Source organism: Protopterus annectens, chromosome 4.part0 (genome assembly GCF_019279795.1).
Source record: "Protopterus annectens isolate FY-2018-M chromosome 4.part0, PAN1.0, whole genome shotgun sequence".
Taxonomy (NCBI): domain Eukaryota; kingdom Metazoa; phylum Chordata; order Ceratodontiformes; family Protopteridae; genus Protopterus; species Protopterus annectens.
Window position 1 is genome coordinate 1,950,992,089 of NC_056733.1, and position 18,753 is coordinate 1,951,010,841.

The following is an 18,753-nucleotide window of genomic DNA, read 5'->3' on the forward strand; positions in this document are numbered from 1 at the left end:
ACACATTTAACTGATGGCCATTACAGTCTGCAGCTAATCTGACCTGTTGCAGCCTGCTGTTATACTAGCCATCTGCTAGGTAACTCAAAGCGTGTATACTGTCTGTCTGTAGGTATGGCCCTTTGTGCCCCATTCACTCTGGCTCTGTCCAGCTTTCTTGCTGTAACAGACTGAGAGGTTATGACAGTCTGTGAGACTACCAGCATATGAGTACCTTACATGCAAAAGATGTTGGATGCTGCTAGATTTGAACCATCAGCACTATATATATATATATATATATATATATATATATATATATATATATATATATATATGCAGCTGTATGCATATTTTCCTTGGGTAGTAGTGGCAACAGACATGGGCTCAAGTTAGCTAAGTGTAGGAGCATGCCCAGTGTGACACATGCTACTGTCCCTGGCCCACTTGGCCACACCAGCCACCAGACAGAGAGTTTTCCTTCCTCACACTACCAACAAGATAGACGAATTGTCTGGTCTGCTGGTATATCATTGCAGACTTACTGTTACCACAGTTGTATGGCAACACTGATGTATTTGGGGTGGGGGGTGACCAGCCTATGCTGTGCTGACATAGACAGTTGTGTGACTGTCCTGAGACCCCAGAGCTTGACATCTCCCTGGACTACTGTCATGGAGTTTCTAGCCATGTGACCTAGTGGATATTATGGGGCACATAATAGTGAACAGAGTAGCTGTTGCCCTAAGTGGCTGTTAGATCTGCACAAATAGACTAGTACCCACTATAGATCTTTGCAAGTAGCCCAGTAGCACGCTATATAATAGCTAACTATCTTCCCTTGCATACATGCGGCAGGTCCATACATATGCTACCATATTGTAGTACATCATAGAGCGTGTGGTTGGGCTGTTGAAGTCACGGTTCTGGTTCCTCAATATATCTGGTGGAGCCTTGCAATATTCTCCAGCAACATGTGCACAGATGTTCACAGTATGTGCCATGTTATACAATATGATCCTGTGGAAACAGCTGCAGCAGGATCAGCAAAGGGAAAGGATACACAGCCCCCCCACCAGTGCCTAGGTCATCACAGCCACACCCACAGTGGGACTCAGAGGAGGAACCCCCTGAGGCTGTCCCTGTAGGCAGATGTAGTCATGCTCAATATGCCCTGGCCTTGGCCAAGAGACAACGCATAACATGTGCAATGACAACCTAGCCCTAGTTTAAGTGAATCAGGGCTCATCAGTAATTAATATATCATTGGCTTTTTCAGCAATTTTTTTTTCTTTGTTGTTGACAGCCTTCCTTGCTGAGCATTGCGGCACACCATGCAAACCCAGGCTGCAAACATAAACAACGTTTAGCAGTCATAGACACACCCCCATAGAAGGTCACATTCAGCTTAGTTGCAAGCCATGCAAACACACTCAAACCTGCAGAAACATGTAACCCTAAGTTAAACAAAGCTTACCGGTCACCAGACACACTCCCTTGCTGATCAGTGCAGTGCACCAAGCAAACAGGAGCTGCTGAGCTCCAATGAGCTTAACAGCTTGTGGCTACACACCCCTTTTGATGTCAGCTACCTCTTCTCTGGATGCCTACACTGTTCTGTCCCAACACGGTTGGGATCTGCAGACACAGATACCTATTTTTGCTATTCAAAAACTCCAACTCATTTGCATACAGGTCTGTGCACAGTACCTGGTAACTACACGGTTTAAGGCCCTGCCTCTTTAGCAACCACAGCAGTCCTACATTGTACATACTCCACATAGGGTCCTGTAATGCATTACTGTTGCATAATCACAAATTCTGTTTTTTACAATATTTTTATATTTTTTGACACTGAGACATGCCATGCAAACATACCCAGGGTATTAAAAAAATAAATTATTTTACATTATTTTCCATACAGTGTTGGAGACACAGTGGTTGCTTTTGCACATTTATGTGTCCTGTATACTATTTCTCCCACTGTAACTAAGCTTTTACAGCCCTGGTTTCATTTTTACATCCTGTACACAGAGTTTGTCCGTGTATATTACGCACACTAACACAGGGTCTGCCCAACCCCCTATCTGCTTGCTGGATCACTCTACCTGCCTCATTTGCATGCATTTCACCTGCTTATGATGTGATTTGCATGCCATAAACACTTCCATGTTCACACACTCATGCACGCCCCTCAGCTCCCTTTACTGGATCACACATCTGCTTACTTTCATGTAAGCACCGTGCCACTATGCCTACATGGCAAATTAGTCCATGTAGGCTTTATTAAATTCTCCCCTTTAAACAATAAAATGAGTAACACATATAATTGCTTAATCATAAACTTCCAATTGCATTCCTTATTCAAACCTAACGGCTCCAAAGTATTGTACTTTAAAATAAATAATATTTCTTTATATAATTTATCTTTAATTTAGGACATTTCCCTAAATTTAAACTAACTTTTTTCTAAAATGCAATCTTTTAAACAATGCGGATTGGCAAATTGAAACTTTTTAAAATGTGCACCCAAGCAATAACATTTTAAACTTGGTCACTATCACAAACTGGTTAAGAAAGGAATTATCCAGAATGGTCTCCAAAAGTCTTCTTTCTTTGGCACCAGAAACATTCATGAATAAAACTCTCCTCCTAACTAAGGAACAGCTTCTGTCACCCCCTGAGGGTTGGACTCCCAATGCCCTGTGTCATCATAATGGATTGCAATCAGAACCCATCTGTCTGAACCTATCTGTTGCTAAAGAGAAATGGAGGTTCAGATTTTCTTGAAGGTGTAAGGGACTGCCATGATGGAAGGGTGGAGAAAAGTGGTTTACTACTGTTTATTCGAACGGAAAAACATTTTCTGTTCAAATAAATGAATGGTAATACCGAAAGTAAAAAAAAACTAACATTCACAATGTCAAACCAAATGATTGACGCATTTGACTCGACATTGTTGTCGAAACCACCACATCATAGCCATATAGGAGCTGATGTAAATCAAACTCCTATACAGCTATCACATTTATGCAGGAGGGCAAACCCCCCCTGCACCCCTCATGTGGGGTGCTGCACCCCCCACACCCCCCACTTATATATTCTAACTCTGAGATCGCAGTACAGTGGGGATGCGGATGAATTTCCACTCACCACTGTACTGCGATCTCTGTGCAGATAGTCGATTTACACTTATGCGAATGCAGTTGTGCGTTCGCATAAGTTGAGTTGACTATCTGCTGCAAAACAGTTTGTTCATTCAACATTCTGTTTTTTGGCACATTGCAGCTAATAGAATGTCATTCACACAAACAATAGTAAACCGAGAAAAGCATCTCATATAGTCATTCTGACTTATCAGACTTCTTTTATTCTATAAGGTTCCTGCTTTCTTTTTGCAGCCTCCCTACCATTACTTTTTAACATTTCAAGCAATGTTTAGTCACCTGAGACACAGAAGAGACCAAGTAACACATAGGAGATCTCTTCTCTCAACAGATACAAAATTACTCATCATATTCTCAAAAGTGGCAGCTTTTACATATGAGCTTCATGTATGAGAATTTAAAACACAAGTGCTGCAGAAGAATACACATATTCCAAAATGTATCAAAATCTTTCCCATTCTTATCAGAAGGAGAGGGATTTGTGTTAACTCATTCACTCCAATGGAACTCAGAAAGTTTGCATTGTAACTTCCAATGGGTAGAGCCTAAGCCTTTTCATAGAACCAAATTATGCCCTCACATTTCAAACAAATATTCATATCTCTGGAACCATAAGGACTGTGAAAGAAGTATAAATGGCAAACCATTCAACGCAAACTATTTTTATAATGGTAGTATTCTTTATGTTCTAGGTCTTAAACTGAATTTTATAAGTCACAGTAAGCAAAGTAACTATTACATTTGTAATATTCTGTAAACAACTTCCAATATCTCAGCAACCACTCAAGTTACACACATAATGTCAGCAACATTTTATTCATCTAGCTGGAGCTTTGTTATGAGCCTAAGTAGTTCTGTCTGTGTTACTTGATTGCTGAGATGTTTAGAAAAATGTGAAAATGATATCTATATAAATTAATATTATAAAAACAACTGTTAATATCTATTTATCTGCACTAGAGGTCAAATATTAATGCAGTTGAGTTTGCTTTTGTGTACTATTGTGTAAGCTTTACGATAAAATGTTTTAAAACCTTGTATATAGCATGTTTTTGGAATTTTTGATGCAAATATATACAAGCAATATTTAACACCTACAGGCGTCAGTAGGAGTTAAAGGAAGATGCACCTGGTGGCGTCACTCAGATATAATAAGTTAAACAAATGGTTAGCAGCAGCTGACCACTAAAGCAATAACTACTAGGTAAGATCAGAGAAGAGTGTATAAACACTTAAGATAGATGCAATAAATATAATCTATCAGCTTTTTAGGGACAGCAGGCTGACTCTCAGGGAAGTTGCAGGCTGTGAAATAATCATCCTTTAAAATAGACAGAAAAGTAGAAAGAGTAGTAAGATTTATGAATTCCAGCTGTAACAATTAACAATATTTTCTAAGAGACAGATAAATATCACTGTTTTCCAAGTGAAATAACTGATTCATTCTAGAAATGGTTTCAGAGAAAGAAAATCCTTCAAAATGACTGGATGAATCTACACTCTCATCAGACTCTGCATCAAAAATGTTTAGATATAACACATAATCTGTGCCATCCCAAACATAATGAGGTTCAGATTCTTGAATTTCTACAGATGAAGAATCCCTTTTTCTTTCACTAGAAAATCAACAAACAGGAAGATTGAAGAGCTCGCACTAAACTCTGAACTAATCCCAATTAATTACAACTGTCCAGTGTCAAGAAGGCAGGAGAAGACATGTGTATAAGTTTTTTTTTTTATGACAGGGATTTCTAAAGAAGCAGACCAAGAATCACCAATGCTACCCTTCCTGGGGATGGCATAACTTTTTGGCTTGACAGAAGGACATTTTCTGCCCCTTCTCCCGGGACCAACAAGAGTGGGCCTACCTTGTCCACCAATGGTATTCAAACAGACATAGAGGCTATGTCTAATCCCTGGTCCATGGTAGCTGTAGGACTTCAGAAATGGAATCCAAAAAAAAATGTGAGTTGTCTGAGGGACCAGCTTTGGCCACAACAGAGTCACCCATCTGCATCTTAGCTCCATTAACAGCCTGCTGTAGTGGCAAAGGTTGTTCAACAATTCTCCTTTTGTGGCTGGATGAAGGAAGAGCAAAGAAACTCATACATTGTTCCATGGTTATACTAAAAAAGGTGCCTGATTCTTGGTGAAGCCAATCAGCAATAGTCTGTAAAATAGGTAACTAGTAAAAAGGAACATTTCCCCAATATATCACAGTAGACAGTTTACACATTTACACCAACCCTGTAAGCATATTAATATAATTTCCACCACAGAAAAAAAAGCTCATAACAATTTTAAACAAATTTTTACCACAAAAGTAATGTTCCTGTTAAAAGTGCACAAAAATTGACATATCAATCAAATAAAATAATTAAACCTAGCATTAAATATCATGTTTTACAAAAACCAAAAACATTCTGTAATAAAAAGTAAAGTGGAAGGTTTATTTTACCCTAACTGAGGAGTGTTAGTCTACTTTCATTCCTTGAAAGCCCACAGTGGCCCACACTCTTTGGTAACTAGAAAGGCTGCCTGTATTTTATTCAGTTCAGCTCAAGCTCATAAATGGTTTAGATGCATGGAAGCTGCCTTGAAGCTCTGGTACTGCAGCAATGATCAAGTGATGATCATATCTGTCTTACCTTACTTTTGAATGGAACTCTTCATGTTGTAAAGATTTTTATTTTAAAAGAGAAGAAAAATCAATGTTGATGTGAGCAAACTTCCAGCAAGTGTTAAACCAGGACTGCAACTTTGCTCCTCTTTGAACAAGTGTGAAGACTTGGGAAACTACTTAGTTGCAGAGAAAGATGAACCACAAATGCTTTATTATTTATTATTGAATTTGGACTTGAATTTTAATGTCTTCCTAAAGTGACTGTAGAAGAAAGCAAATACAGCTAATCTCTAAGGGTTCAGCAAGCTCAGACCTTGACAATCTACCTGCAAGACGCTTGCTGCTATTGAAAGTTTCTAGACATAATGGTAGTTATATTAGCATGCTTTAAAGAAAGAGGATAAAACAAGATTATATAGGTGCACTTTGAGCTATTCTGTTGCCAGCTGTCTGTGCAAAATCTTTAATTTATTCTTCACTATATAATCAAGTACTTGCATGCATATTTAATTGTTCTTTTCTTTTCATTATCCATGTTTTTCTATTAAGTAAAGTGTTTACAGCTTATAGCTGGTATTTTAGTAATTAAATTATAAAGGTGCCATTCTAGTATGGTTGTTACTATTCATCTCTGCCTTTTTGAAAAGTTACTGCCTATAATAATATAATATACTGCTTGGCTAATTGGAAGAGCAGTCCAGAATACCACCAACATTTCATCATACAAAATAACCTAAAGAAAAAAAAAATTAATTGCAGCATTCATCTGCTTTAACTGAAACTTCTTTATAATAAAAGGTTATCTCACCTTTGCTAATATATTTATAGCCTTCTAGCTATAGCATGACCCACACACTCTCATCATGTGACAAAACAATTCCTAAATATTAAAGAACCAGCTACAAAATACAATAAATAGATTAAGGAGGGAATTTAATAAAGCCTGCATGGACGTATTTGCCATATAGCCATAGTGGCACAGTGCTTACTTGGAAGTAAGCAGATGTGCGATCCAGTAAAGGGGGTTGAGGGGGGTGCACAAGCGTGCAAACACAGAAGTGTCTGTGGCATACAAATCATCCCATAAGCAGGTGAAATGCATTCAAATGATGGCGGTAGAGAGATCCAGCAAGCAGACAGGCAGTTGTGCAGACCCCGTGTTGGTGTCCATAATGTATACAGAAACATTTCTTGTACAGAATGTAAAAATAAAACCATGGGCTGTAAAAATGTAGTTACAGTGGCAGAAATAGTATAGAGGATGCAGATATGTGCAAAATTAAGGAGTGTGTCCAAAACCATATGGAAAATAATGGAAAATATATTTTTTAAATACCCTGGGTATGTTTGTGCTGTGTGACGCAGTGCACAAACATCCCATTATGCAAAAAAAAAAAAAAAAAAAATTGTAGAAACCAGAATTTGTGAGTATGTAACAGTAATGCACTACAGGACCCTGTGTGGAGTGTGTACAATGGAGGATTGCTGTGGCTGCTAATGAGGCAGGGCCTGAAACCATGTAGTTACCTGATACTGTGCATGGATATGTATGCAAATGAGTTGGGGTTACTGAATAGCACAAATGGATATCTGTGTCTGCAGATCCCATCCGTGTAGGCACAGAACCATGTTGGTGTCCACAGAAGAGGTAGCTGACATCAAAAGGGGGTGTGTCTGCAATCTTTTAAGCTCATTGGAGCTCAGCGGCAGCTGTTAGTGCGGCCTGCCACTCTGCTTAGCAAGGGAGGGTGTCTGGTGACTGCCAAGCTTTGTTTACCTTAAAAGTATGTGTTTCAGTGGGTTTGAGTGGGTTTGAGTAGTGCACAACCATACTGAGCGTGACCCACCATGAAGGTGTGTCTGCTGACTGCTAAGCTTTGTTTATCTTTATGGCATGGGTTTTTGCAGCATACAGCAGTGCTCTGCAAGGAAGGTTGTTAAAAAAATTGACTGAGAAAGCCAGTGATATATTAGTGATGAACTCTGTTTCACTTAAACTAGGGCCATTAAACCCCTAAATGATGCACTTGATGGGTGGAATGCATCATAGCTAGTCAATCAACAGGTAAACCAGGGAAAGGAAGCTAACAAACTACTGAAACACAAAAACCAAGTCAGCAGCACCAAGACCCACCACAGGAAATATCAGGAATCCAAAAAATATAAAAGAAAACAATTTATTGAAGCGCTTTTCATTACTTGTAATGTGGCAACTTCTTCAGAAAAGATACACAGTTTCAAACAGTAGTTTATAAGTAATTGAGACATGTAATGTGATGACCACACCTCCAGTAAAACAAATTCTTAAAGAAACATTTGCTAAAAAAACACGTGTTCATAAAACCTAAATACAAAAGCTGCAAGTTTGTTAGATTAAAAGTGTCATCAAAACTGTTATAAATAGTTATACAGAAGGCATTAAACTGTTAGACTCAAACAATAACAAAGTTAGACTAAACTTCAAAATTACGGAATAATCAACTGGGTATATCTCTCTAAAATATTGTAGAGCTAAAATGAATAGAATTATATTCAAGCAAAATACCAGTTACTGTCTCAAACTTCTTAGTTTCAGAAGACAGGCAATGTTACAAGAATCATTTAAACCTGGTACAACAAATGCATTCAAACAAATTTGCCATTCAAGCTCATGTTCCTCTAAAATTAAGTTCAGTGGGCCACCTCTCAAATTAGCTTGAACTTGATCTATAGCTTTAAAGGTAAATTTGTGGCCCACATTATTTGCTATATGTCTTGCTAATGGGTTGTCAATTTTATTGACTGAGCTAGCATAGGTGTGTTCATAAACCCTGTCCCACATTCCATGTTCAGTCTTCCCCACGTAGAATGCGGGACAGCAGAGACATCTTGCTATGTAGACTACTAGTCTAGAATTACAGGTGAGTTTAAATTTAATCTCGTACTTGTTGTCACCTATACAAAATGTATCGCCCACTTCCATGAATCTACACATCCTACAAGATTCACACAAATTCATTCCAGCATACCTATGTGTTTTAAGTTGTTGCCCCCCACATACAAGTAAGTTTTTAAGGTTGTGGCCTCTATGAAATACAATATTTGGAACTGGACCTGGTTTACTGAATAGTGAAATATCACTCAAGATAAACTGCCAGTTTTTACATAAAATACGTTTGACTTGTCCACTATCATTACTGAAGGTAGTGATAAATCCACCTTTGAAGAAAGTCCCAACACAAATTCCATTACAAACTTTAGCCCCTGACTTCAAAGGTGGATTTATCACTACCTACAGTAATGATAGTGGCCAAGTCAAACATATTTTATGTAAAAACTGGCAGTTTATCTTGAGTGATATTTCACTATTCAGTAAACTAGGTCCAGTTTCAAATATTGTATTTCGTAGAGGCCACAACCTTAAAAACTTACTTGTATGTGGGGGGCAACAACTTAAAACACATAGGTATGCTGGAATGAATTTGTGTGAATCTTGTAGGATGTGTAGATTCATGGAAGTGGGCGATACATTTTGTATAGGTGACAACAAGTACGAGATTAAATTTAAACTCAGTTGTAATTCTAGACTAGTAGTCTACATAACAAGATGTGTCTGCTGTCCTGCATTCTACCTGGGGAAGATTGAACATAGACTGTGGGACAGGGTTTATGAACACACCTATGCTATTTAAATCAATAAAATTGACAACCTACTAGCAAGACATATAGCAAATAATGTGGGCCACAAATTTACCTTTAAAGCTATAGATCAAGTTCAAGCTAATTTGAGAGGTGGCCCACTGAACTTACTTTTAGAGGAACATGAGCTTGAATGGCAAATCCGTTTGAATACATTTGTTGTACCAGGTTTAAATGATGCTTGTAACATTGCCTGTCTTCTGAAACTAAGAAGTTTGAGACGGTAACTGGTATTTTGCTTGAATATAATTCTATTCATTTTAGCTCTACAATATTTTAGAGAGATATACCCAGTTGATTATTCTGTAATTTTGAAGTATAGTCTAACTTTGTTATTGTTTGAGTATAACAGTTTAATGCCTTATGTATAACTATTTATAACAGTTTTGATGACACTTTTAATCTAACAAACTTGCAGCTTTTGTATTTAGGTTTTATGAACACATGTTTTTTTAGCAAATGTTTCTTTAAAAAAATTGATTTACTGGAGGTGTGGTCATCACATGACATGTCTCAATTACTTATAAACTACTGTTTGAAACTGTATCTTTTCTGAAGAAGTTGCCACATTACAAGCAACGAAAAGTGCTTCAATAAATTGTTTTCTTTTATATTTTTTGGATTCCTGATATTTCCTGTGGTGGGTCTTGGTGCTGCTGACTTGGATTTTGTGTTTCAGTAGTTTGTTGGCTTCCTTTTCCTGGTTTACCTGTAGTATATCTAGTCAATCACACAGAGTACACTTACAGCAGAGCACCAGAAAAATATGCATACCCCCTACAATCTGATTTCCCCCATACTCTGCACCATTGGAGTACAGACTTGGGAATTTTAACCTAGATAATGCTAGGGCCTATTGCAGGTCTGCTACATATGTATGTGCTAGATGCTAAGATCAGTGCAGCTGTTGCTGATGCTGACCATAGGCCTAGCCTGAGAAAGAGAAGAGTGTTCAGGCCCAGTGTAACCTTCCAGAAGCTACATGAGCTGGAGACTGTAGATCACTACAGGGTGGACAGGGTCATACTACAACAACTCAGTGAGCTCTGCTGCCCTCAACTCAAACCCAGAGCCAACAGAGGGGAACCCATCCAGTGGAAACAAAGGTACGTGTAGCCCTTAGGATAGTAGCTACAGATACGATCCAAAGACCAAATGGAGACATGATGGGGGACTCACAGATATCTGCTTCAAGGGTACTCCAGCAGTTCCTGGATGCCATGCTACCACATGCCAGTGAGCACATTTATTTTTCCCACACCCCTAAGGAGAGGGCCAGCAGTATGCAACACTCCTGCCATGTAGCACACTACCCTGAGGTACTGAGTACTATAGATTGCACTCATGTGCACATTAAGGCACCACACGATGAAGAGGGTGGAATCAACATCAACTGCAAGGGGTACCACTCCATTAACTACCTGGTCATGTGCAATGCCCAGGACATTATCATGAATGTGTGTACTGGCAGTCCTGACAGTTATCATGACTCCCATATCTGGTACCCATCACAGCTTTACCAGATGTTTGCTAGAAGGGACATACCACATGACCATTTACTTGGGGATGCTGGCTATGCACTGGAACTATAGATGATGGCACTCATCAGAAATGGACACACACAGACACACACACACACACACACACACACACACACACACACACACACACACACACACACACACACACAACTCCATAATGAGACACGTGTATTAACAGCACATTAACACACTGCATATTAGTAAACATGATGCCAGCCCACACAACCTGTACCTCACCATGTATTGGCTGCGGACTGCATTCCTCAGACAGAATTGGCCCCGAACTATAGGTCTGTCAACTGTTGCATTCACAAGGTAAGTTACTCTCCTGTACACAACTTGTAAGGGGTAATACAATATGGTTAGCATATGCATGGATTGCCGCATGTATGCAAGGGAATATAATGGGCTATATATAGTGTGCTAGTTGCAGTGATCTATAGTGGGCTACTGGGATACTTGTACAGATCTAACAGCCACTTAAGACAACAGGTTCTCTGTTTACTAGTATGTACCCCATAATAGCCACTAGGCTACATGGCTGGAAACTCCACAACAGTATTCCAGGGAGATGCCAAACAGTGGGGTCACAGGACAGCTACATAACTATCTATGTCAGCAGAGCATAAGCTGGTCATCCCTCACCCTAAACACATCAGTGTTCTCATACAACTGCTTTAACAGTAAGTCTGCCATGATATACCAGCAGACCAGACAATTCCTCTGTGTTGTTGATAGTGTGAGGAAGGAAACCTCTCTGTCTAGTGACTGTTATGGATCAGTGGGCTAGGGACAGTAGCATGTGTGATGATGCTGATGTTTTGATAATCTGGCAGCATCCAACATCTTTTGTATGTGAGGTACTCATATGGTGGTAGTCCCACAGGCTGTCATAACCCCTCAATCTCAATCTCTTACTGCAAGAAAGCAGGACACAGCCAGAGTGAATGGTGACACAAAGCGTCATACCTACAGACAGACATTATACACTCTCTGAGTAACCTAGCAGGTGGCTAGTATAACAAAAGCCTGAAACAGGTCAGATCAGGATATAAAGGCCATCACATAAATGTATCAGTAGGTACAACAAGTCAGTGACCGCTACACAGTATAGCACTGGGAAACCAAAAATGTATGAGGAACACAGCAGACATATGGGGTGAAATGCTGGACTTTCTGCAAAAACCTGTACAAAGAGAAGTATGCAGACCGTCACATTGTGTGTGTTACAATGTACACCAGCCACATCATACCTCTCAACTTCTTACAGCAGGAAATCTGTTCTAATAAAGTGAATAATAGTGGTACCAAGGCCCACAAATTGGGGCAGGTTTTAAATATTTGCTGCTACAAATATAGAATGCTGATAGAATAACAGGTGCTGCATTAGCCTAACTTGCCTGATGTGCATGGAGTCTGAATCTCAAATGTTGCTGTTTGTCTTTTGGCTTTTTCCCGGTAAGGGGTCGCCACAGCGGAACTCAGGTCCGCTAATGATTGGCAGTAGATTTTTTTACGAAATGCCGAGGTGCCAGCTCGATGCCCAACCTTCAACGAAGGCACACCCATTTATGCATGCATGTCTTTTGAATGCTACCCAACCCTGGGAAGGACATGCAGACTCCACACAGAAGGCACTCCCAAGCCAAGCCGCGATTCGAACAAGAGAACCTCTTGCTGTGAGGCAACAATGCTAGCGCTGTACCACCGCAGCATTTACGGAGTTGGAAACTCAAATGTCTGTCATTATTTATTTACTTCGATCTTCACTGATTTGCCACTAATTTGCCAGAAAACCACAATGTTATGTGAAACAGGCCAAAAATATGACACAAAAGTCTGAACAGTCTGTGAAGCTCTGTACAGTTCTGAAGTTTTAATCACATATTAAGGTCAGCAAACAGCCAGTGAATGCCTTGGACAATATCAGGCAACTGCAGTACAGTGGTAACAGGTGCAGCAGCCAATGGCCTGCAGCACACAATAATTGACTACTGGAATAGAGATAGCTCTGGCCTGGAGTCACCTTGTAAGTACTGGCAATCACACTGGGCATGCTCCTACACTTAGGTAACTTGAGCCCAAGCCTGCTGCCTCTACAGCCCAAAGGCCTAGTATGTGGAAATATGTCTGTACATACATACAGCTACGTATGCATATCTGTTTATCCCTATCACCCTCATGCTTGACTATTGTCTCTATTAGTATGTGGTACACACACACACACACTCACACACACACACACACACATATATATATATATATATATATATATATATATATATATATGACAACAAGATGTATATATACCTATATAAAGTGCAATGATACATAGACTCCCTACATACATCTACATAACACATTTATATTACTTACATACACAACTACATCTAAGGAGACAACACTGTTATACACATTTATATAGATATGGGTGAGGATGTATGAATGTTCCCACATACCTCTGAATGCTGGGGTTATCTGCATATACACATCACAACAGCTGTCTGATGGCACCAGACCAAGGCTGCAACAGTACATAATCCACTCACCACAGACCTCTGATCCTGTGGGCTGTCACCATGCAGCCAGACATAGGTACACAGGCTGTGTAATGTACAGGGGGTGCAACACATTCCTTGGACAGGCCATATTGTCACTGGCCACATGTCTGCCTCTCAAACTGCAAACAGCCACATATGGCCAGACTGGTAACTGTACACACATAGCAAGGTATCCTACTCCTAGGACACTAGATACCATAACAGTACCAAACAATACCACTCTACAGGACACACATGCTGTTGAATACAAGGCCACTTTGCGTACTGCACAAATAATGTGCTTGCATCAGCATATACAGTACAACAGACATAACCTGTGGCACATGTGATAGGCACAGTGAGCTGTAGTTTATAATACTAGAAAGGTAGGAGTTCTAATCTCACATCCCCCAAGTGTGTGTGTATATCAATATATCCCCTGTCAGTAGTATGGATATGCCCATATGGGCTGTCTCTGTGTAATGGTATGCATTTCATGGTGCTGTGACTGTCTGCTGGCCTCTAAATTCCCTCCTCTGTAAGGCCTGCAGATGGCATCCACCTTAAGAGCACTGGCTGACAATATAACAACAGATAAACTCCATCACACACACGATAAATACTGCAAGCTGTCGCATGTATGACTAGATAGGTAGGAGTTCTAATCTCAGAGCATCCAATTCTATGTGTGTGTAAATACATCCCCATGCGTGCTGCATGACTGCTGTCAGACAGCCCGTATGAGCTATCATTGTGCAATGGTTGTGCATTTTATGCCCACTGACCAACTGCTGGCCTCAACAGTGGCCTCTGTTACAAGGCTTGCTGATGTCATCCACCTTAAGAGCACTGGCTGACAGTGTAATATCAGATAAACAGAGTGGCACATGCAATAAGTACTGCAAACTCTAGTGTGTAATATTAGATAGGTAGGGGTTTTAATCTCACAGCACTAGAGATGTGCCCATGTGGCCTACTCCTGTGCACTGGTTATGCATTTTATGATCCTGTGACTAGCCACTGGCCCAAAAGTGCCCTCTGCTACATAAGCATAATTGATGTCTGCAACCATCTAGAGTTGTATGTGCAGAATGCCCAGGTGGCATGTATCAAGGGTAGTAGAGTGTGTCACAGGGTATGAAACCATGATAACTGACTGTCCCTGTTGTCCCTCATATACGGTTCTACACATATGTACCTAGGGAGCCATGCATGTATACTGGCATACCTTGCTGATGTCATATCTCTGCTGTGCTGCTTTGCCATCCTGTGCCACTGTATTGCCACTATGTGTCCATAGTTGAACCACTCAGACTCCTAGGAAAAAAATGTGCACAGGTCCGTGACACACCTGTCATTCTGTAACACTACCACCAGTGTACCATCAGGCAACAAAGATACAAAATGTTTTATGTGTGTTCCTGACACATGCCAGCATACAGTATCTGTTGTGGTCCACAACTGCCATAGCATAACAGTATTGCACTGCACAAACACTTGTAAAGTTATATAGTCACCCTGTACATCAGACACATGTATGCAGGTCCCTGCATCGATGACATGGATGACAGGGATGTGGCACAGGTATCATCTGTTGCTCCAGGTGTGGAGTGGGGTGCCAGTGGCCTAGGCTGTGCCAATCAGTTGACAGCATATGTGTGAGTCAGGAAGGGGTGCTGGTTACATGGGTCATGGAGAGGTGATGTGTGTGTCTGTACATGACCTGCATGTGACAGTAGTGTTGAAGTGTGTGCATGTACACAGTCAATCCCAGTGCTAGCCCTACAGATGTGTATAGTGGACAGCTGTGGACCATACATAGTAGAGTGGACAGTACATCATCTTTGGCCATGAACTTTGGAACAGGCTTCAACAGGGCAGCACCATGCCTAGGGTCAGATGCAGTGCTAGTAGCTGACAGTGGTGATTTCTGCTGGGCCTGTGTCCCCCATGGCACTGCCAGGACCATGTGCCCATGGCCTGCCATGCTGTGATGTGGTCAGCAGACTTCCCACTCTAGTGCTGGAGGTACTGCCACTACAGCAGCGTGAGTGTGTATGGTCATGTGGACTCCCAGCAGGTGAGGTTGCTGGCCTATGACCACGTGTCTGACACCCAACTCCAACCACATGTTCCAGCACAGACATTGTGCACTCAAAGACAGACACTGTCTCAGCCCACTGTCTGTACTCTACATCAGTGAAATTTTCCATGGGGTCATCAATGCGGTGGAGGCAGTCACAGATGTCGGACTGTGTTGCATGTAAAAATCCTAATCATCCAACTGGTGTTGCATTCAGATCATGCTTGTGCCTCTATGACAGCCTGAAACATGCAGCGAGTGACCCACAATGTGACACCTGCAACAGGTGTTGGATTGGCAGCAGTCCTCATTTGTGCACCCCTGTCAATCTGCCTGTATGGGACCTCACAATCTGACTATGGCCAGTATCTACACTCACTGATGCCATAGTTCTCACACTGTCCTATCCTATGTCACCACCTAGTGAGTGTCTAATATCTGTGGCCTCTGTTGACTGAGTATGTGCGGGGATACTGACTGGGTGTGTGGACAATGGGGGAAGAAGAAGGATGTCAACCTCTGGGACAGATTCAGCCACTGACAACCCCACCTGTGCCTTACTTTTGTCACCATCATCAGAGTCCAATGAGAAACTCACATCAGGTTGTGAGGGGGACAGACTCCAACCCCCCCCCCATTCACCTGTGAGAAGCAAGACGAAAGCAGTACATTACCACCTGCACTGTTATTTATGGTAATCCACACAGACTCATACAGATGAGGATCCACAACTGCATTAGATTTCTCACATCTTCTCATCTTTGATCCCATGCACAACATACAAACTCAAAACAACATACACAGACAACCCAGGCCCTGTATAACATGCACATCACCTACATTTGGATAACATAAGTACAATATACCTGTGACGTATGCAACACAACAGTGTATGTAATAGAACTACACATAAAACCCAATACACCTATATTGACAATGATATGCCAGTTGTAGTAGCAGTTCCTTAGGTATGTACCTTCTCCCTGTTGTGTTTGAATTGGCATTTTGGATTAATAGCATCATGTATGCAAGGCTGCATAGTTGCTCATAACTATAAGTGCAAACATCTTAATGTTTGTAAAAATACACACTTGTCATTTCCTAGGCTATGTACTGTAGTTAACTGCTCCAAAATGGAACATAAAACTATTCTACTCTGGCTAAGCACAACAGTTGTGCATAAGGCAAAATGGCAGCCCTTAACTTTCATAGGGTTTATACGATCTGTAAAACAACAGTATCACACTTAGCATGTACAGGACCACAAACTCTGGCCACACCTGATAGACCTATGAAAAGGTGAGGGAGAGGTATTTTCAACAACACCAAATGTTGCAGTGTTACAAGGTAATATGTGCATATATCCACATGTACAGTAGCTAATATGATACTGGCTATATTGTGGGCATTCTGAGTATGTGTGCACAACTGTGGGTAAAAGCCACCCCCCCCATGCAGATAGACCTTCCACCCATGTACTGGTCTGTATACCCTGCCACAATGACTACTAATGTATTATACTGGTGAACACAGTAAGCTTACCTGGACGCTCCTCTGATGTGGACGCTGTGGCATCTACCTCCAAGATGCATGGCGTGATGGTAGGGTGGGAGCTGTTGGTTGATCCTAAGCTAACCAGGAATTCCTCTGTGGCCAAGAGTGGTTCTTCTGTTGCAGGCCCTCCACTGGTGGAAGCATAATCCCTGGCAACAGCAGGAGCTCTTATACTTGTGGCATTGACCATATCTATGTCCCAGTGTTGGACCTGCTCATAGATCCTGTCCTGTTGGCCAATATGATTAATAGCCCTCACAAGGACGGCCAACAGTGCTGTTCTTTGTTCATGATTGTGGCAACTCCTTGATGGCAGGATGTGATGGTTGAGTTTGAGGGCATCCAGTATAGCTTCATTCTCTGCAGATGAAAATGGAAGATGTCTCCATTGGTACATTGTTCTTGCAAGATAACAAGAGGGGAACAAATTACAGTACCAGACAAATGTATATCCACTATGGACAGACCCTACACACCCATAATGGCCTGCACTATCCATTGCTCCCTCACATGTCATATCTCACAGTTTAACAATCCACCAAGTAAGAAATCAAGAAAAGCAAAGACTCCACGGCTTAGAAACTGAAATATTTAATACACTGTTTGACTCAGCACACCATATAAAAACAGTAGCAGAAATAAACAACCCAAAGGTTTGAAACTGAACTTTCAAATGCAATGGAAAAATAAAGTAACAGTTTCACAGTTCTTTTAAATAATAATGAAATAAATATCGCATACGCCAAAATTCATTTATATGGTGTGCTGAGTCGAACAGACTGCACAGTGTATTAAATATTTCAGTTTCTAAGCCATGGAGTCTTTGCTTTTCTTGATACCTCACAGTTTGGCAACACACTACATGTGTGGCTATCACCAAGATAGCAGCAATACTAGGTAATGTCCCTGTGTGCTGTGACAGATTCTGTTGTATGTCTCTACACCCATCTCTGCAGTCTACTGTGGTGTGTCCCCTACAGGGAAATTCCCACTAATATGTCATACGGCCACTGTCAGACAGATAGTAGTGTGCTATTCCAACAACTATATGGGGACAGTCCAGCAACACCAGTGTGCTGCAATGACAGACAGCAATGCAAACCTGCTGTAGTATATGTTCCCTGCAGGCATCGTACCTCTCAACTATGCATATATCTGCAGAATGTCATCATGTTTATCTTATAGATGTGGTCCTTCTTGCACAGTCTTGTGGATGTCTGACAAATGGTTGTCCACTGATTGATGGATGCTGTCAGAAAACTGACAGAGAATCTGTCACCCATCAGACCTCTCAGACAACACATATGCTACAGTAATATCTGTTAGTCTATTCACATTCGTATTTTATATGGCCAATATATATATATATATATATATATATATATATATATATATATATATATATATATATATATATATATATATATACTCTGTGACTGAGTTGGAGCCTTTGTCACCCCATTTAATATAGGTCTGTCCTGGTTTCTTACTGTAGGAGGTTGAGAGGTAGGTTAGGCATAGCTCACAACCAGACAGGGACAGATGTCCAAGAAACAGGGACTTAGCCAGAGTACATCAGGGACATTCA